This window comes from Equus quagga, chromosome 10 (assembly GCF_021613505.1).
Source record: "Equus quagga isolate Etosha38 chromosome 10, UCLA_HA_Equagga_1.0, whole genome shotgun sequence".
NCBI lineage: Eukaryota > Metazoa > Chordata > Mammalia > Perissodactyla > Equidae > Equus > Equus quagga.
Window position 1 is genome coordinate 104,560,241 of NC_060276.1, and position 21,805 is coordinate 104,582,045.

Below are 21,805 nucleotides of genomic sequence, written 5' to 3' on the forward strand. Positions count from 1 at the left end.
GTTTTCTGCCTTGTTAATTATAGCCATTCTGATGGGAGTGAGGTGATATCTCATTGTAGTTTTGATTTGCATTTCCCTGATAGTTAATGATGTTGAATATCTTTTCATGTGCTTGTTGGCGATCCATATATCTTCTTTGGAGAAATGTCTGTTTAGATCTTTAGCCCATTTTTTAATTGGGTTGTTAGTTTTTTGGTTGTTGAGATGTGAGTTCTTTGTATATTTTGGTATTAACTCCTTATCAGATATATGGTTTGCAAATATCTTCTCCCAGTTGTTACATTGTCTTTGCATTTTGTTGATGGTTTCCTACGCTGTGCGGAAGCTTTTTAGTTTGATTTAGTCCCATTTATTTATTTTTTCTATTGTTTCCCTTGCCTGGTCAGACATGGTACTTGAAAATATGCTGCTAAGACGGAAGTTGAATTGCATACTGACTATGCTTTCTCCTAGAAGTTCAATAGTTTCAGGTCTTACATTCTAATCTTTAATCCATTTTGAATTGATTTTTGTGTATGGTGTAAGATAATGGTCTGCTTTCATTCTTTTGCATGTGGCTGTCCAGTTTTCCCATCACCATTTATTGAAGAGCCTTTCGTTTCTCCAGTGAATGTTCTTAGCTCCCTTCTCCAAAATTAGCTGTTCATAGATTTCTGGGCTCTTGATTCTATTCCATTGATTGATCTGTGTGTCTGTTTTTTTGCCAGTACCATGCTGTTTTGGTTACTATAGCTTTGTAGTATATTTTGAAATCAGGGAGTGTGATACCTCTAGCTTTGTTCTTTTTTCTTAAGATTCCTTTGGCTATTTGGGGTCTTTTGTTGTTCCATATAAATTTTAGGATTCTTTGCTCTATTTCTGTGAAAAATGTTGGAACTTTGATAGAGATTGCACTGCATCTGCTGATTGCTTTAGGAAGTATGGACATTTTAACTATGTTAATTCTTCCAGTCCAACAGCATGGAATATCTTTACATTTCTTTGTGTCTTCTTCAGTTCCTTTCAACAATGTTTTATAGTTTTCAGTGTACAGATGTTTCACCTCTTTGGTTAAGTTCATTGCTAGATATTTTATTCTGTTTCTTGCAATTGTAAATAAGATTGTGTACTTAATTTCTGTTTCTGCTACTTCATTGTTAGTGTATAGAAATCCAACGGAATTTTGTATGTTGATGTAGTATCGGGCAACTTTATGTATTTATTATTTCTAAAAGTTTTTTGGTAGATTCTTTAGGATTTTCTCTATATAAATCATGTCATCTGCAAATAAGGACAGTTTCAAATATTCCTTTCCAATCTGGATTCCTTTTATTCCTTTTTCTTGCATGATTTCTCTGGCTAGGACTTGCAACACTATGTAAATATGAGTGGTGAAAGTGGGCATCCTTCTCTGGTTCGTATTCTTATAGGGATAGCTTTCAGTTTTTCGCCATTGAGAATGATATTAGCTTTGGATTAGTCATATATAGCCTTTATTATGTTGAGGTACTTTCCTTCTTTACCCATTTGATTCAGAGTTTTTATTGTAAATGGATGCTGTATCTAGTCAATTGCTTTCTCTGCATCTATTGAGATGATCAAGTGGTTTTTATTCTTCATTTTGTTAATGTTTTGTATCATGTTGATCGATTTGTGGATGCTGAATCATCCCTGCATCCCTGGAATAAAGCCCATTTGATCATGGCATATGATCTTTTTAATGTCTTGTTGTATTCAATTTGCTAGTGTTTTGTTGAGGATTTTTGCATTAATGTTCATCAGTGATATTGGCCTGTAATTTTCTTTTTTTGTGCTGTCCTTGTCTGGTTTTGGTATCAGGGTAATGATGGCTTTGTAGAATGAATTAGGAAGCTTCCTCTCCACTTTGATTTTTTGGAAGAGTTTGAGAAGGATAGGTATTAAGTCTTCTTTGAATGTTTGGTAGAATTCACCAGGGAAGTCATCTGGTCCTCGACTTTCATTTGGGAGGTTATTGATTACTGTTTCGATCTCCTTACTGATGACTGGTCTATTCAAATTTTCTATTTTTTCTTGATTCAGTTTTGGAAGGTTGTATGATTCTAGGAATTTATCTTTTTCTTCTAGATTATCCAATTTGTTGACATATAGTTTTTCTCAGTATTGTCTTATAATCTTTTGTATCTCTGAGGTGTCCATTGTAATGTCTCCTCTTTCATTTCTAATTTTAATTATTTGATCTTCTCTCTTTTTTCTTGGTGAGTCTAGCTAAAGGTTTGTTAATTTTGTTTGTCTTTTCAAAGAACCAGCTCTTGGTTTCAATGATTTTTTGAATTGTTTTTTTAGTGTCTATTTCATTTATTTCTGCTCTGATTTTTATGTTTTCCTTCCTTCTACTGATTTTGGGCTTTGTTTGTTCTTCTTTTTCCAGGTCCTTTCGATGCACTGTTAGATTGTTTATTTGAGATTTTTCTTGTTTGTTGAGGTAGGCCTGTCTTGCTATTTATGTCCCTCTTAGAATCTCTTTTGCTGTATCCCATAAATTTTGCCATGTTGTATTTTCATTTTCATTTCTCTCCAGGTGTTTTTTGATTTCCCCTTTCATTTCTGCATTGACCCAATCATTGTTCAGTAGCATTTTGTTTAATCTCCACAGATTTGTGGCTTTTCTAATTTTCTTCCTGTAGTTGATTTCTAGTTTCATACCATTGTGGTCAGAAAAATACTTGGTATTATTTTGATCTTCTTAAATTTATTGAGACTTGTTTTGTGGCCTAATATGTCATCTATCCTGGAGAATGTTCCATGGGCATTTGAAAAGAATGTGTATTCTGTGGTTTTGGGATGAAATGTTCTTTGTATCTACTAAGTCCATCTAGTTAAATGTGTTGTTAAAGGCCAACGTTTCCTTACTGAGCTTCTGTTTGTACGATCTATTCACGGGTGTAAGTGGAGTGTTAAGATCTCCTACTATTATTGTGGTACTGTCTATTTCTCCTTTTATATCTGTTAATAATTGCTTTATACATTTAGGTGCTTCTATGTTAGGTGCATAGATATTTACAAGTGTTATATCCTCTTGTTGGAGTGTTCCCTTTGTCATTATGTAGTGCCCTTCTTTGTCTCTTGTTACAGTTTTTGTTTTAACGTCTATTTTGTCTGATATAGGTATTGTTACTCCAGCTTTCTTTTCGTTGCTATTTGCATAGAGTATCTTTTTCCATCCCTTCACTTTCAATTTGTGAATGTCTAGGTCTGAAGTGTGTCTCCTGTGTGCAGCATATATATGTGGGTCTTTTTTTTTTTATCCAATCAGGCACTCTAACCTTTTGATGGGAGTTTAGTTCATTGACATTTAAAGTAGGTATTGATAAGTATCTACTTATTTCCATTTTGTTACTTTTTTTCTCAGTGTTTTATTAGTTCTTCTCTGTTCCTTTCTTCTTCTCTTGCTCTCTTCCCTTGTGGTTTGATGGCTTTCTTTACTATTATGTTTGGGTTCCTTTCTCTTAATTATTTGTGTATTAATTATATGTTTCTGGTTTGTGATTATCATGAGGTTCATATATAATAACGTATGCATACAGCAATCTATATGAAATTGATGGTCTCTTTATTTTGACCTCTTGTTAAAAGCTCTACTCTTTTTACTCCCCTCCTCCCACATTTTACATTTCTGATATCATATCTAACCTCTTTTCTGTGTGTGTGTATCCATTACCCTCTTATCATGGAAATAGGTAATTTTAGTACTTTTATCTTTTGACCTTCCTATTATCTTCATAGGTGGTCGATCTTCTACCTTTACTGTATTTTTGCCTTTACCAGTGATTTTATTGCTTTTTTTTGATAATTTTCTTATTCTTATTTGTGGTCTTCTCTTTCCCACTTAAATAAGTCCCTTTAGCATTTCTTGTAAGTCTGGTTTCTTGGTGATAAACTCCTTTAAGTTTTACTTGTCTGGGAAACTCTTTCTCTCTCCTTCAATTCTGAATAACCTTGCCCTGTACAGTATTCTTTGCTGTAGGTTTTTTCCTTTCAGCACTTTAAATATATCATGCCACTCCCTTCTAGCCTGTAAGGTTTCTGCTGAGAAGTCAACTGATAGCCTTATTGGGTTTCCTTTGTGTGTTACTTGTTGCCTTTCTCTTGTGGCTTTTAGGATTCTCTTTTTATCTTTAATTCTTGACATTGTATAATAATGTGTCTTGGGGTGGCCCTCTTTGGTTTCATCTTGTTTGGTACTCTCTGTACTTCCTGTACCTGGTTGCCTGTTTCCTTCCTTAGGTTAGGAAAGTTTTCAGGTTTTATTTCTTCAAATAGGTTCTCTGCCCCTTTGTCTCTCTCTTCTCCTGAGACAGACACCTATAATACGAATGTTGGTGTGCTTGATGTTGTTCTCAAGGTCCCTAAGACTGTCCTTGTTCTTTTTAATTCTTTTTTCTTTTATCTTTTCAGCTTGGGTGATTTCCTATAGTCTTTCATCTAGCTCACTGATCTGTTCTTCTGTACCATCTACTCTGCTATTGAGTCCCTCGAGTGAATTTTTCATTTCTAGTATTGTATTCTTCATTTCTGATTGGTTCTTTTTTATATTTTCCAGTTCTTTGTTGACGTTTCACTGAGTTCATCCATTCTTCTCCCAAGACCAGTGAGCATCCTTATGACTTTTTGTTTGAACTCTTTGTCAGGTAGGTCGTTTATTTCTGTTTCATTTAGTTCTTTTTCTGGGATTTTGTCCTGTTACCTTACTTGGAATGTATTCTGTTGCCTCCTCACTTTGCCTCTTTGCCATTGCTTATATCTGTGTATCAGGTAGGTCGGCTATGTCTCCTGATCTTGGAGAAGTGGCATTATGTAAGAGTTGCCTTATGAGATCCAGGATTCTTCTTCCCTCTCGTCACCAGTTCCAAACATTCCAGGGGTGTCCCCTGTGTGAGCTACATTTTTCCTTCTGTTGTGGCAGGGTTGCTCTTGTTGCAAGTATCCAGGGAGCATAGGCTTTCTCTCTGGCTGGCTGGTTGTAATGCCCATCTGGTTACTGTGGACCCTTCAGTCCCTTTCTCGGGCATGAGAGCCCTAGCACAGTTGGCTGCAAGGTCTAGTAGCACATTCCTGTTACAGTTTTCCTGTTGAGTGAGTAGACCCACAGCATAGCTGGTTGCTAGGCTCAGGGGCTTATGATTGCTGTAGGCCTCTGGCCTGCAAGCCTCTTGTGAGCTCTCTCAGGATTGCAGCTGAGTGGAGCTGGTCCCAGGCATGGGAGCACCCAGTTGTTTCATGCTTTTGAAGGAGGGGCTGACCCCCTATGTGGCTGTTTGAGAAGCACAAGTCTTCTACAACTGACAAGCCTCACTGCTCACATGGCCGCACACACTGACAACACAGTCCTGTCCCGTCCACATGCCCCACACCCTGAAGTGGACCTAGTTACCCCACTGCCGAGACCCCACACACTCCACCCTCTTCTCACACATGCCCTGCCCTGAAGAGGCAGACCCACTCACCCAGCTGCAGAGGATCTAGTCACCCAGCTGATGTTGGCCCACAAGTTGCCCAGGGCCTTGCTGATGGGTGGGGACAGTCTCTAGGGTGGGCTGCCTGCCCTGGCTGAGCTGGATTAAATCAGTGCTCTCGTGAGTGGGGCAGACCCTTGGGCTAACGGGCCAGTGGGAGAACTCCAATGGCCTCTGCCAGTGTCTGCGTCAGCATGCCTATGCCTGTACTAGGTCACAATAATGGCTGCCTTCAATGTCTCAGTGTTTGGAGAGGTCTCACCTCGCTGAGATGCACCCACCCAGAGCCTGTCAGGTGAGTTCCTTTTCAAGAAAGGACTTTCCACCTTTCTTTCTGGTGATTTTAGGTTGCTTTCTAAAGTGGATGAATTTGTGCATGGGCATTTAAGAGCTGGCCTTTTTCTTCTTACATCCAATAGCTTTTCTGGGGCTATTAACTATTGTAATCAATAGCCAGTAAGGCCAGATATTATGACAGTTATCTCAGTTGTGCTCAGTCTAAAGGATACTTATAGCATTAACTTGCCCCCACTTAAATCCCCCACTCCTCCAGGAAAGGGTGCGTACCTTAGGATTGCTCCTGGTTGGCCGTGAATTGCTGCGGCTCATGAAGGTGGTATTTTTTCCTCTCCAGAAAGGAATTTCTGCATCTTCCACCTGAGTCAGGACTATCCCTTGTTGTGGGGGTTCTTTTTATCCAGTTTTCAGTTCTTTCTCAGGAGTAATTGGTCCAAGATTAGCTGTAAATTGGTCTTGTCTGTGGGAGGAGGTGAGTTCAGAGTTCGCCTATGCCACCATCTTGACTCAAGTCCAGTGTTGTTGTTTATATATCTTGTCCCTCTGAAGTATGAATTTGTTAAGAGCAGGGAATGCATTTTATTCATGTATTTATTTCTACAGTTAATACTGTACCATCAAGGCACATAAGAACTGCTTAATAATTATTTGTTGACTAGCTGGAAAGATAAATGAATAAATAATTTTTGACTTGAATCCAGTTGGGACATTTGCAAAAAAAAAAAAAGCCCACAAAAAACTCCCAAACCTACTCTATTTAAAATTGCTCAGTGTCTTGGGGAAATATATTTTTGATGAGATATCCTATGTTGTCTTTTGGACCTTATGCCTCTGAATTATTTTCACAAAATATGAAATCTTTGGGAGCCAGTTGGCATCATCATTAGTCACTGGAAATCATCCATTTGACACCAGCAAAAACACAAGCATGCCACATTTCTCGCAAGGGCTCTAAGTTAGTAAAACACCCAGCAGTGAGAATACATCATTGTCCTTTCTGTTCAGAGATAACACAGATGATGCTCGACCCTTCTCCTGTTTGGATGTGGAGGAGCAGTCTCATACAAATGAACCTTGGAGTACTAAATCAAATTTGTTGATAGGACTGGGCTAGCCTCACATAAATGACTGTGTAAATGATGTTGCTACAAGTGACTCTGAAAAGCTTTTCCTGCTTCCAAATGATCTATCCTATAGTGTGTCAGGACCTCAAATTTCCCCATAAGAATGACTACCATGTTGGATTCAGTGTTTGGTGGTTCCACCTTGCTTTTTATCCTTTCTCTGTGTCCCTCCTTAGAGGCAGCTTGGTTCTTTTTTCCCATTCTCTAATGCAGGCATCTTACATTTTTATAATTTAATTTGGGTTGAGAAATGTAATTTATGCAACAAAAATCTGTAAAGTGTATACTGGGTTTAAGGCACAGGGCCTTCTCTTAATAAGTTCACAATCTAGAGGGAATGACAGACAAGTAAACCAAAAATATCATCCTAGGCTCCAGCCAGCTCACAAAAGGCTAAAATGATCTTCCTCACCTTCATGCTACATATCATACAGAGATACCTGGTGGTGTCTTAGTCTCAGATATTTATTGCCGAGCTACACAATATCCATTTATCCTTCAAAACTTAAATGTCATCTTCTCCTGACCACCCCCACCTTATATATGGCCCATGTCTATGCATCCTAGGAATGCCTCTATAATAGCATTTAGATTTTTTTAGAATGTTAATTTCAAGTGGAAGAGTAAAGCAATGAGTATAGGTGGACAGAGGACATTTCTGGTGGCGAGAAATGATAAAGACTATAACCTGAACATTTTGCAGTTAGAATTCAGTGTGACAGGAGGAAGTAGAAATAGTAGGATCTGTCTGCTTGCATGTGGTGGCGAGTCTGAAGGGAAGGAGGAAATAAAGGAGTCTAGGAAAACTAGCAGGTTTCTCACTTGGGTAAATAATTACATAGTAGTATCATCTATGCAGATGAAGCAAAGTACCAGGTTAAGGGGCTGAAGAGGAAGAGAGGTTAGGGTGGGAGATGAAAAGAGAAGTTTTAAAACATTGGATTTAAGGAGTTTATATGACACTTAAATGGTGATATGGTGATGTCTAGTAGGTAACTGAGTTAACAGGTTTGGAGTTCAGGAAACTTGTAGTCAATAAAAGGATTTGGTAACTACCAGTGCATACATACAGATTTCAATTAAATTCAGTGGAGGGAGAGAGAGAAATTGAAGGAAAGAGAAAGAGAGAGAGAGAGGTTATTAAAATTGTGATCTGAGAAGAGAAAACAAGAGGTCTGTGTCAGTCAAGGTTTTAGTTCCAAGTAATAGAAATTGAGACTGAACCCTGAGAGATTTAACTAGAATCTCCAGGACAGCAGGACGACCAAGTATGGAGTTTACACAGCTGGGATAAGTGCTCCAAATTATGCCAGATAACTGGCTTGTTGCAGATCCCATTGCTACTAGTAGTTTACCAACTTTACCAACCCTGAGCCACTTTTCACCAAGATGGATTTAGCAAGTTTCCTGCTTCATTCTGTTGTTAGTTTCTGTATCAGTCAGGGTTATGATAGGAAATAGATGGCACACTCAAAAGGGTCACCAAAGAGAATTTAAAGGAGAGACTATTCAAAGGAATAAGAAAGGATGGTGAAGCACACAGGAGCTGGCAACAGGGGGAAGACTTTACCACCCCTGCTAGGTCTGAAGGGTGCAGTTACAACAACCCAGCAAGACCTAGTACCATAGGAGAGAGGCTATGGCCTTACCTAGAGGAATACAGCCATTGCCAAATTGCAACTCAGCAAGGAAGAAGCGGGAGGAATAGATACGTCAACCTCACTCTCTTCTGACCCTCTGATCTGCCAGTGTCTCTCATTGGACAAACAAATGGGAAGGCAGCTAGATAAGGAAGCCCAGGGGATGTGGTGTCTAGAAGTCAGATTCTGGGGCACAGAGCAGGGTGGAGATGGGTGGAAAATGAATCCAGAGGGATAAATGAGAATATCCAGCACAGCTTCCAATTCAAATCGTGATTGGCAGAGTCTGTATTATGCGACCATGGCTTGGTTTCCAGGGAACCTGGGGAGGCAAACCATTGGCATTTTCAGAATGCATACAGGCTATGTTCAAATGATAGGGGAGGAAGTTCAGCCATAAATAATGACAACTGTCCCCTCAATGGTTAAGGATAGGGCCCTGGGAAAAACCAACATTCAAGATAGAGGCATGTAAAGAGTACACTTTGAAAGGCAACTAAAATGGTGTGACCAAGGAGGAAGAAAGGAAGACCAGAGTCAGATAAGCAGAATCACCAATGTGAGAGGCTCAGAGGGGTTGACTGAGACAAGAGCTGTTTCTGTGGGGTGATAGGTATGGAAACTATATCACTAAAAAGTGAATGAGAGGTGATGAGGTGCCGAAAATGAATGTATATTACTCTTTTTAGAAGCTTGGCACTTTTTGAAAAGGAGAGAGACAGAATGATCACTTGTTTGGGGATAATCATGAATTTGGATGAGGTTTTTTGTTTGTTTTGCTGAGGAAGATTCTCCCTGAGCTAACATCTGTTGCTAATCTTCCTCATTTTTCTTTTATGTGAGCTGCCACCACAGCATGGCCACTAACAGACGAGTGGTATAGGTCCATGCCTGGGATCCAAACCTGGGCCGCCGAAGCAGAGCACAGGGAACTTAACCTCTAGGCCACTGGGGCTGGCCCTTGAAAGGGGATTTAAAAAAAAATTATTTATTTATTTTAAAATTTTTTTATTGTGCTCTAAATAGTTTATAACATTGTGAAATTTCGGTTTTGTATTAATATTTGTCAAACACCATGTAAATGTGCCCCTGCACCCCTTGTGCCCACCATCCCCCCTTTTCCCCCTGGTAACCACTAAGTTGTTCTCTTTGTCTATAAGTTTGTTTATATTCCACATATGAGTGAAATCATATGGTGTTTGTCTTTCTCTGTCTGGCTTATTTCGCTTAACGTGATGCGCTCAAGGTCCATCCACGTGGTTGTGAATAGGATGGTTCTGTCTTTTTTTATTGGCTTAGTATTCCATTGTATATATATATACCACATCTTCTTTATCCAATCATCAGTCATTTGGCACTTGGGTTGCTTCCACTTCTTGGCTATTGTGAATAATGCTGCAATGAACATAGGGGTGCATACGCCTCTTTGTATTGTTGATTTCAAGTTCTTTGGGTAAATACCCAGTAGTGGGATAGCTGGGTCATATGGTAATTCTACTTTTAGTTTTTTGAGAAATCTCTATACTGTTTTCCAAAGTGGCTGCACCAGTTTGCATTCCCACCAGCAGTGGATGTGGGTTCCTTTTTCTCCACAACCTCTCCAGCATTTATTATTTTTTGTCTTGGTGATTATAGCCATTCTAATGGGCATAAGATGATATCTAAGTGTCATTTTGATTTACATCTCTCTGATGATTAGTGATGTGGAGCATCTTTTCATGTGCGTATTGGCTATCTGTATACCTTTGGAAAAATGACTGTTCATATCCTCTGCCCACTTTTTGATTGGGTTGTTTATTTTTTTGTAGTTCAGTTGTGTGAGCTCTTTATTATTATTATAATATTATTTATTATGGAGATTAACCCCTTATCGGATATATGATTTGCAAATATTTTCTCCAGTTGGTGGGTTGTTTTTTCATTTTGATCTTGGTTTCCTTTGCCTTCCAGAAGTTCTTTAGTCTGATGAAGTCCCACTTGTTTGTTTTTTCTTTTGTTTCCCTCGTCTGAGTGGACATCGTATTTGTAAAGATCCTTTTAAGGCAGATGTCTTAAAAGTGTACTGCCTATATTTTCTTCCAGAAGTTTTATGGTTTCCAGTCTTACCTTCAAGTCTTTGATCCATTTTGAGCCTATTTTTTGTGTATGGAGAAAGATAATGATCTACTTTCATTTGCATGTGGCTGTCCAGTTTTCCCAGCACTATTTATTGAAGATGCTTTCCTTTCTCCATTGTATGTTCTTGGCTCTTTTGTTGAAGATTAGTTGTCCGTATATGTGTGGTTTTATTTCTGGGCTTTCAATTCTGTTCCATTGATCTGTGTGCCTGTTTTTGTACCAGTACCATGCTGTTTTGATTACTGTAGCTTTGTAATATGTTTTGAAGTAGCGGATTGCAATGCCACCAGCTTTGTTCTTGTTTCTCAGGATTGCTTTGGCTATTTGTGGTCTTTTGTTGCTCCATATGAATTTTAAGATTCTTTGTTCTATTTCTGTGAAGAATGTCATGGGGATTCTGATTGGGATTGCATTGAATCTGTGGGTTGTTTTAGGTAGTATGGCCATTTTAACTATATTTATTCCTCCAATTCATGTCCGTGGAATATCTTTCCATTTCTTTATGTCATTATCACTTTCTTTCAGTGATCTCTTATAGTTTTCCTTGTAGAGGTCTTTCACCTCCTTGGTTAAATTTATTCCTAGATATTTTATTCTTTTTGTTGCAATTGTAAACAAGGTTGTATTCTTGAGTTCTTGTTCTGTTAGTTCATTATTAGAGTATAGAAGTGCCACTGATTTTTGTACATTGACTTTGTATCCTGAAACTTTGCTGTAGTTGTCAATTATTACTAATAGTTTTCCAATGGATTCCTTAAGGTTTTGTCTACATAAAATCATGTCATCTACAAAGAGCAAGAGTTTCACTTCTTCAGTGTGTATTTGGATTCCTTTTATTTATTTTTCCTGCCTAATTGCTCTGGCCAAAACATCTAGTACTATGTTGAATAACAGTGGTAAGAGTGGGTACCCTTGTCTTGTTCCTGTTCTCTGTGGGATGGCTGTCAGTTTTTCCCCATTGGGTATGATGTTGCAAGTGGGTTTGTCATATATGGCCTTTATTATGTTGAGGTATTTTCCTTCTATACCTATTTTATTGAGAGTTTTTATCATGAACAGATGTTGGATCTTGTCAAATGCTTACTCTGCATGTATGGAGATGATCATGTGGTTTTTGTTCTACCTTTTGTTAATATGGTGTATCACATTGACTGATTTGTAGATGTTGAACCATCCCTATGTGCCTGGTATGAATCCCACTGGATCATGGTGTATGATCTTTTTAATATATTGTTGTATTCAGTTTGCCAATGTTCTGTTGAGGATTTTTGCATCTATGTTCATCAGAGATATTGGACTGTAATTTTCCTTCTTTGTGTTGTCCTGGTATGGTTTTGGGATCAGGGTGATGTTGGCCTCATAGAATGTGTTAGGAATATTTCTGTCTTCCTCAATTTTTTGGAATAGTTTGAGAAGAATAGGTAATAAATTGTCTTTGAATGTTTGGTAGAATTCTCATGAGAAGCTGTCTGGTCCTGGGCTTTTATTTTTGGGGAGGTTTTTGATTACTGTTTCAATTTCTTTACTTGTGATTGGTCTATTCAGAGTCTCCATTGAAAGAGGATTTTTTTTTAAAGAAGAGGAAACTTGAGTCTTGCTTCTGTGTATGGAAAGAGCTTGTGAATAAAGAGATAGGGAAGATATATTATCCACCAACAAGAGAGAGCTCCTTTTACTCTTTCTCACCTGTCTATGCTTTATCTTTCTGTCTACCTACCTCTCTTTTTAATTTTATTAAATGGGATTATCCCAACTACACTATTCATGGTTCACATTTTTTCACTTTTTTTCATATAAATAAGTATATATTACTATCATATTTTTTTCCCACTTATTGAGAAAAAGTTTTCAATTATAATTGTATGTATTTAAAGTGTACAATGTGATGATTCGACATACATATACATTGTGGAATGATTACCAAGATCAAAATAATTAACACATCCATCACCTCACACAGTTACTCTTTTTTTTCTTTTTTTGTCCTGAAAATGCTTAAGATCTATCTACTCTCAGCAGCTTTCAAGTATACAATACTTTATTATTAACTATAGTCACAATGCTGTACATCAGATCTTCAGAATTTATTATTTTTATAACTGAACGTTTGTACCCTTTGACCTACATCTCCTCATTTTTCCCTCCCCTCAGTCCCTGGAAACCATCATTCTATTCTTTGTTACTATGAAGTCAACTTTTTAGAAAATGATTCTACATATGAGTGATACTATATAATATTTGCTTTTCTCTGTCTAGCCTATTGCACTTAGCATAATGCCTTCCAGGTGCATCTATGTTGTTGCAAATGGCAGAATTTCCTTCTTTTGTATGGCTGAATAAGATTCCATTGTATCATCATATAGCACATTTTCTTTATTCATTCATCTATCGAAGGACATTTAGATTGTTTCCATATCTTGGCTATTGTGAATAATGCTGCAATGAACATGGGAGTGCAGATATCTCTTTGAGGTCCTAACTTCATTTCCTTCAGATATGTACTCCAGAGTGGGATTACTGGATCCTATGGTAATTCTATTTTTAATTTTTTGAGGAACCTCCATACTTTTTTCCATAATGGCTGCACCAGTTTGCATTCTCACCAACAGTGAATAAGGGTTCCCTTTCCTCCACATCCTTGCCGATATTGGCCATTTGTATGTCTTCTTTAGAAAAATGTCTATTCAGATCCTTTGACCATTTAAAAATTGGATTATTTGCTTTTTTGTTGCTGAGTTGTATGAGTTCTTCATATATTTTGGATATTAAGCCATTATCAGATATATGGTTTGCAAATATTTTCTCTCATTCGATAGGCTGCCTTTTTAATTTATCATTGTTTCCTTTGCTGTGCAGAAGTTATTTAGTTTGATGTAGTCTTACTTGTTTATTTTGGCTTTTGTTGCGTGTGGTTTTGCTATTTTGTCCAAGAAATCATTGCCAAGACCAATGTCAAGGAGCTTTCCCCCTGTGTTTTCTTCTAGGAGTTTTACAGTTTTAGGTCTTACATTAAGTCTTTAATCCATTTTGGATTAATTTTTTGTGAATGGTGTAAGATAGAGGTCCAATGTAATCTTTTGCATGTAAATACCAAGTTTGCCCAACACCATTTATCGAAGGGACTATCCTTTTCCCATTATGTGTTCTTGGTATGCTTGTCAAAAATTAGTTGTCAAAAATTAGTCATATATGTGTGGGTTTATTTCTGGGCTCTCTATTCTGTTCCACTGGTCTATATGCCTGTTTTTATGTTAGTACCATACTGTTTTGATTTCTATAGCTTTGTAATATAGTTTTAAATCAGGAAGCATGCTCTTCTACAAATAAGTATGACCATCAGCTCTGGGTAGATCTATAGCTTTTCTGATTGAGACTTTCATTGCTTCATTATGGCTGACCTAAACTTGGGGAGGAGGTGGATGAGGCAGGAATAGGGTGGGTAAGGTAAGATTATTTAATAACAGTTTAACATCGTGTTGAAATCAAGAGATATGATAGTTCCTATCCAAAAGTAGGTGTATTTGGTAGATTAAAGATGCCTCCAAATTCTTAGAACCTTTTCCAATCGAGAGTTTGGTTCTGTGACCCTTGAATCGGGCAGTTTCTATGACTGATTGACCAATAAAATATGGTGGCAGTGACACTGTGTCAATTTCCGTCCCAGGCTTTAAGCTCCTGGCGATTTCCACTTCCTGACTCTTGGAACACTCTCTCTGGTAACTCTGAACCACCATGTATGAAGCCAACTACCCTGAGACCACCAGGCTGGACAGGCTGAATATGGGCTCTCTGGTTGAGAGTTGCAGCTGAACCCAGCCTTCCAGCCATCCCTGCCAAGGTGCCAGATATGTGAGTGAAGGTATTTTGGGCTCTCCAGATCAGCCCAATTGCCAATTGAATATCACTACGTGACCTGCGTTGACACCACATGGAGCAGAAGACTCATCCAGCTGAGCCCTGCTTGAATTTCTGCCTCACAAAATTCTGAGGCATTTACAAAAAAGTTACCATTTTACACAGCTGAATTTACAGGTAATTTGTTATACAGCAATAGATAACTAAAACTGTGGACTGAAAGAGTATATCTCAAACTTTTAAAGAGTGAAACTAATTTTTAAGTAAAATTTATTAACAATTTCAATATTGAAAAAACCTTCTTAATCTGTTAATTAAAAAATGCTTAATCCCCAAAGCTACTACAATTTCACAATTGCTTTAAAATGAATATGTAATTTATTAACCAAACAGCCTCTACATATATCTGAAAAAATAGTAGTACCTATATGTATGAGACATATGAAAGTGTTTAGATTTGTGAAGCCTCATACGTATTGCACAGAAACCCAAAGACCTATGGCCCATTGCTCTTAGAGACCAAACGAATTCTACTTGTCTTGGTAGATGTAAAAAATTGGATATGATTCAGAAGCTAGTAGAACCAGCCCATTGAAGCCCAATGATAAATTGATGATTTATCATTGAAAGATTTTTCTCTGTAGGCCTGAGTTCATAAACTGACTGCAAAAAGATTAGTATCTAGGCAATGGGTATAAAATATATATATTTATCTCACATACACATATATTGCATGTTGTTCAAAAATTAGTACTGTGATTATTTTCATCCTTTCATATTTCCAGGAGTTATTTTCAGAATACCCTAGTTGACCACTGAATATATTATAGGTACTTATAAATTCTCATAATATCATTTGACCTTTGACACTTGCTTTGATCAAATATTGCTTTAAAACATCTCATACTGGAGAATGAGAAGCCTTCTCTAGAAAAGTAAGTAAAGAAGAATACTAGTTTTTTTCCCTTTAAAGGTAGAATGTCTGATTTTAAGCTAGTTCAACATTGTAGTTGCATCCAATATCAGTGTAATTTCTTTTACATTACTTGGTATTATGTGTCTGGTATATTTTCAGAGCAGTTTGAAAAGCAGTTGAGTAGACTGTGTAAGTGTTCTTTCCACTGAGCATTACCTGCTACAAATGGATTATATAATAAGACCATTTACCTCTGTGGAATTCAGTGTGTGATAGATAGATCTACTAAATTTGCTCCTGGCCTCCTATAACCCAAAGAATGTAAGCTTAAAACTAGGAAAAAAGCAATATCTGAGACTAAATCTGCTGATGTTGAACACTTACCTACAAGATGAATGTAGCTAAACACATGAACCTATCTGAAAATAAAAGGAAGATAGCTCATAAAATAGTATTGGGACTTTTGACTATTCACTTGGAAAGAAAAAGTTGGTTTCTTCCTCATACCATTAGCAAAAGTAAGTTCCAAAAGGATTAAATATTTAAATGTGAAAAATAACACCATATAATTATTATAGGAAAAATAGAAAAATCATTTTAAATTTTTGGAGGAGGTGAAGGATTTTCTTAGTTTGTCCCCAAAGTTTTACTACATTAAAGAAAAATTGGACCAGTCCAATCATATAGAAATTATGATAATAATAATAAAATCATTGGCATGACAAAACTAAAACAAATTTAAAAAAACACATAACAAGCAAAGATGCCACAGGCTTAGGAACATATTCTTATTATGAGAAGATATTTTACAAATTATCTCTCCTATTATCTAAGATAAACACTTAGAAAAATGTGCACAAGGTTTAATTAGACAATTTTCAAAAGGGAAAATTCATATAGAGGACAATAAACAAGAGAATATGCTTAATTTCACAATAATTAGAGAAGTACAAATTAAAATGATAATATGGTGGTATTTTTTTCAGTTATCATACTGTCAAAGATGAAAGAGATTGCTAACAGAATGGATGAAGATGTGAGGAAAGAGACAATCTCTTGCATTGTGGAGGTAGTCTAAATCAACTAGCCTTTCTAAAAGGCAAGATTGTATTAAAATATGTTTACCATTTTTGATCCAAGAATTCACTTCTAGGTAATTAGTTTGAAGAAATAATCATATAAGTATCCAAAGGGTGTTTTATTTCAGTGTTGTATATAATAACAAAACTGGTATGAACCCAAATGTCTACCCACACAATAGAAAAATAGGTGTTTATTGTAAAGAACAAGCTAAATGTCCATTGATAGATGAATGGATAAAGAAATCATTGAGCCAGCACTGATGGCCTAGAAGTTAAAGTTCATGGTGCTGTGTTTCAGTGGCCTGGGTTCGGTTCCTGGGTGTGGAACCACACCACACTTGTCTGTCAGGAGCCATGCCGTGGTGGTGGCTCACATAGAAGAACCAGAAGAACTTGCAACCATACACAACTATGTACTGGGGCTTTGGTAGGGGGAGGAAGGAAAAAGGAGGAAGATTGGCAACAGATGTTAGCTTAGGGCAAATCTTCCCCTATGAAAAAAAAGAAAGAAATCATGATATATTTACACAGTGGAATATTATTCTGCCTTAAAAAAGGAGATCTTGTCATTTGTGACAACATGGATGAACCTGTAGGACATTATGTTAATTAGATAAGCCAGATGCAGATAAAAAAATACTGCATGATCTCACTATGTGGGATCTAAAAAAGGTCAAATACATAGAAGTAGACAGTAAGGTGGTTACCAGGGGTGAGGAGGTGTGAGAAATGGGGAGATGTTGGTCAACGGGTACGAAGTTGCAGTTATGTAAGATGAATAAGTCTAGACATCTAATGTATAGCATCATGACTATAATTAATAATACTGTGTTGAAGACTGGAGATTTGCTAAGAGAGAAGATTTCAGGTGCTGTCACCATATGTACAGAAAGGTAGCCATGTGAGGAGATGATATGTTAATTAGCTTCATTGAGGTAATCTTTTCACTATGTGTGTGTATGTGTATATATATATATATAGGAAATCATCTTGTTATATACCTTAAATATATACAATTTTTATTAAAAATAAAAGATTAAAAATTAAAGGACAAGCTATATTCATAGGCACTGACATGAGAATAATACCACCATCTACTAAGTACTTTTTAAAACGGCTGCAGTGTATTATGCATGGAATAAGCACATTTAGTTTACATGCATATAAAAGTTAGCATGACTAACACCAGATAGATAGCAGAGAGGTTTCTCTTGGAGGTGGATGAGACTTTGCTTTTATTTTTTAAATTTTTGTGTTTAATTTTCTTTACAGTGAATTTGTATTACTTTGAACTGTGAAAAGATACTGAGGGTTTGCATTTTGAACAAAACTGAAAATTAAGGGTAACTGTTTTCCATGAAGTACCAGAATTTTACACAGTCATCTTGGATCCCCTGGGCTTTGTTTTAATTACTGTAAATAACTAAGGTAGACAAGAAATCCTTGGCCTGAAGAGTCTTCACAGAGAAGAAAAATGGAGAGGATAAAAACCTGCCTGATTTTAGCCCTTTTGAAAGACACTCACAACTTTGTCCAGATCAGATTGGACTGTTGTACACACACCTTGACAGTGGCTTTTTTGGGGAGGGGGCATGATTAAATTCTTCCCTCCTCGCTCCCTCCTCACCCCCATTTTTTACTTCTTTTTTTGCTCTCTGTTAAACAGTAGCATTATAACAAACATAGGTACTTGAGACCTTCCTCTCAAGGACCTCTGGACAACACCTTGTTTTGCATATTCAAAGGATCAAAATAAACAAGTAACCCACACCAAATTCAATTTAAGGCAGCTGTAATGATAGCAAGCCTCACCCAAAATATTGGTGGGCAAAGGCCTTTTTCAGGTTAGCATCGGCTGCAGAGAAGATCTGTGAATAGCTGCCATTAGAGAAAGGAGGTCACCAAAAGGTTGGCTTTGCCAAGTCCCTCTGTCTCCCTTCCCTTCTCCTTTCAATAAATAATCACAGTGCTGCTTTTTGCTTGGAGGTGTAAGGTCTATGCAGTGGTTCTGAATCAGGGATGCATATCAGAACTTTGGGAAGATTTTTAGAAATAAAGATGACTGGGAAGTACCTCTAAGAGGTCTGGCTGGGTTGCCAGAATCTATTTCATTTTATACGTTCCTTAGGTGATTCTCATGGTCAGCCAGCAGTGGCAACCATTGGAAGCCATAGCTCATTGTGTAAATCTGCAAAGCTTTGAAGACCTGGAGACTCAGTAGGGCCCTAGAGATGCCTTTCAGAACTCGTTTCTTTATAAATCATCTTATGAAAGTATGTTTTTGGTCTTCTCTCCAATAAGCAGTAAGCTCTTCCTTCTCTGAATGCTTATGATAATTATGATAATGTATATACTACATTACTCAAATGGTACCCTGATCTGGCATTATGCCACTAATTCATGTATTTAACGAATACTTAATTTAGCATCTACCACATTCTAGGCTCTATTACAGGGTTTGGTTAGTATTTACTGTTTCTGATTATGTTTTATATCTATCCCTGTAGGTACTGTGTTCATCTCAAACCATTATAACAAGGATTTTACATGTCTGTCTGCCCATCCCACTATTGCTGAGTTCAGGGATTGTGTCTTATTTATATTTGTGCTTCTAATGCTTAGCGCCATCCTTGGCATTTAGTTAGTGCTCAATGAATATTAGTTTATGTTATTATCCTTAAGAGAGTGGGGAGAACAGATGGTGTGTTCTAGGACTAACAGGTCAGTGATGACTATTCAGCATGGCTAGTACATAACAGGCATGGGAGAAGGTGGTAGGAGTTTGAATAGGCAAGCAAGGCCAGACCAGGAAGAGTCTTATATGCTGTGCTAAGAAGTTTTGATTTTATATACAGTGGTGAGTCTATGGTCTGAATGTTTGTGTTCCCCCAAAATGCATATGTTGAAACCCTAATGCTCAAGGTGGTGGTTTTAGGAGGTGGAGCCTGTGAGAGGAGATTTGGTCATGAGGGCAGAGCCCTCATGAAAGAGATTAGTTCTTTTATACAAGAGGCCCCAGAGAGATCCCTGGCCCCTTTCCACAACTTGAGGACACAGTGAGAAGTCAACAGTCTACAGACTGGAACAGGGCGTTCATCAGAAGCTAGCCACGCTGGCACTCTGATCTCGGACTTCCAACCTCCAGGACTGTGACAAATAAATTTCTGTTGTTTATAAGCCATCCAGTCTATGGTATTTTGTTATAGCAAGCCGAACAGACTGACAGTGAGACCCTCAAAGTTTTATACACAGAAGAGGCACGATGGGAATGCAGCTGGGTGGAGGTTCAGAGAAGAGCCAGGAGTCAGCTATGGCTGATCAGTTAGGGTTTATTGTAATAATCTAGATGAGGTATGATACAGGCCCAAACATGGGCTGTGGTGGAGGAATAAGGAAGAGAGCATAAAACAATTCGTGAGGCATTTCCAGTGGTTTGCTGGAACTGGCTTGTACCAGTTTGTGAGAGCTGATTGTACACTTCTCTTCTCAACTCCACGATCAGTGACTTCACATTAGTAGCCTAGCATTGGCCGTTGTGGGAATATTTACACTATGGAAATTGGCAAACACTACAAATCAGGGCTTTTGTTTTTTTTCCTAGAAAGCCATTTTACCAACACATCACTGAATTTACCTCAGTTTAAAGGTCCTCTCACTGAGAAAGACTTATCTTATTGCCATGCCTGGATAGGGTGTATCCTCTGTGTGCTCTCATTGCATCCTGCTCCATCCGCATTATAATACTATAACATTCTGTATTTTAATAACCTGTTTCCTTATTTGCATATTATACTAGATTGTAAGCTTTGAGATGTCAGCAACATGTCTGTCAAGTTCACAACTGCACCCCATGCTTATCATATAAATAAGTGTTTGAAGATATTTAATGATTGTGTGAATGAATAATGTTTTATCCCAGTGGTTCATGTGGCAGATATGTTTCTACAGCAATTCCAGAAGTGGTGTATGTACATGGTTCACACTTTTTCTTCTTTAGGATAAATCGAATGAGTCAAAATTACAATGTAATTATCAAAAAAGCCATATACGTCCTCAGCTCTTGAAAGAGAACAGAAAGAATAGATCATTTCTCTGATCATAACATAAAATAAATATTTTAAGAAAATTTTCATTTTGTTTTAATTTTTCCTCCTTGCAGATATGAAGGCTGCAATTTTCTTTGCATTTTAAGTGTAGCCTGGGAAGAAAGAGACGTTTGAAGATCTAAGCCAGCATTTTATAATAGATAGGAAAGTACTCTTTCAGTATTTTGATTTGAAGAAGAAACAAAAGGTTTTAGGAAAAAACTGAGACTTTCTTTAACTTTTTTATGTTGTTGACATTACAGCTGTCAAAAGTAGATAACTTCCTGTCAAAATAGATATGTATACTTAGATGCACATATAAAAGATATATAAAGCACAGTTATTAAAATAACATTTATGAAAAATTTATAACAGAGCAGTGTTCATTGTCTACTGCTGCATGACAAATGGCCCCAAAGCTTAGTGGCTTGAGTCACTGCGCTGTATTATTGGACCGAGTTGCTGTGGGTCAGAAATCTGGCAGCCTCTTAGCTGGGTGGTTCTGACTTAGGGTCTCTCTTGAGGTTGAAGTCAAGATGTTGGCCTGGGTTACAGTCATCTGAAGACTTTAAAGGTGCTGGAGGATGCGCTTCCAAGGTAGCTCTTCTGCATGCCTGGCAAGTGAGTGCTGGTTGTTGTTAGGAGACTTCTCCATTGGGCTGCTTGAGTGTCCTCATGACATGGCAGCCGACTTCCTCCAGACCGAGTGATATGAAAGAATGAGCAAAGAGGAAGCCACAATGCCTTTTATGACTTAGTCTCAGAAGTCATACACCTTTTGTTGCCATATTCTATTCTTTGGAAGCAAGTCACTAAATACAGCCTACACTCTAGAGAGAGAGGTGGTTATGCTCTGCTGTTTGACTGGAAAGGTGTCAAAGAATTTGTGGACATATTTTAAAATCACCATGATGGCAAAATGCTTATGTTGTAATTCTGAGTGAAAAAAGTCAAATTCAAAATTACTTAAGGAATATGATCAAAATTGGGTTAGAAAAATAGCATAAAAAGGTTAAAGAGAAGAAAATATGAATAGACCAATAACCACATGAATCAAAAATTTACGACTAAGAAGGAAAAATAATTGGAACACAGGACTTTAAAATATAAAGGGTTCTTACAAAAAAGTAAGGAAAAATTTTATAATGACTTAGAATGGCAGTCAGGGAAGGGGGAATGGACAGAATCCAGAGACAGAAGCAAGATGTCAAGAC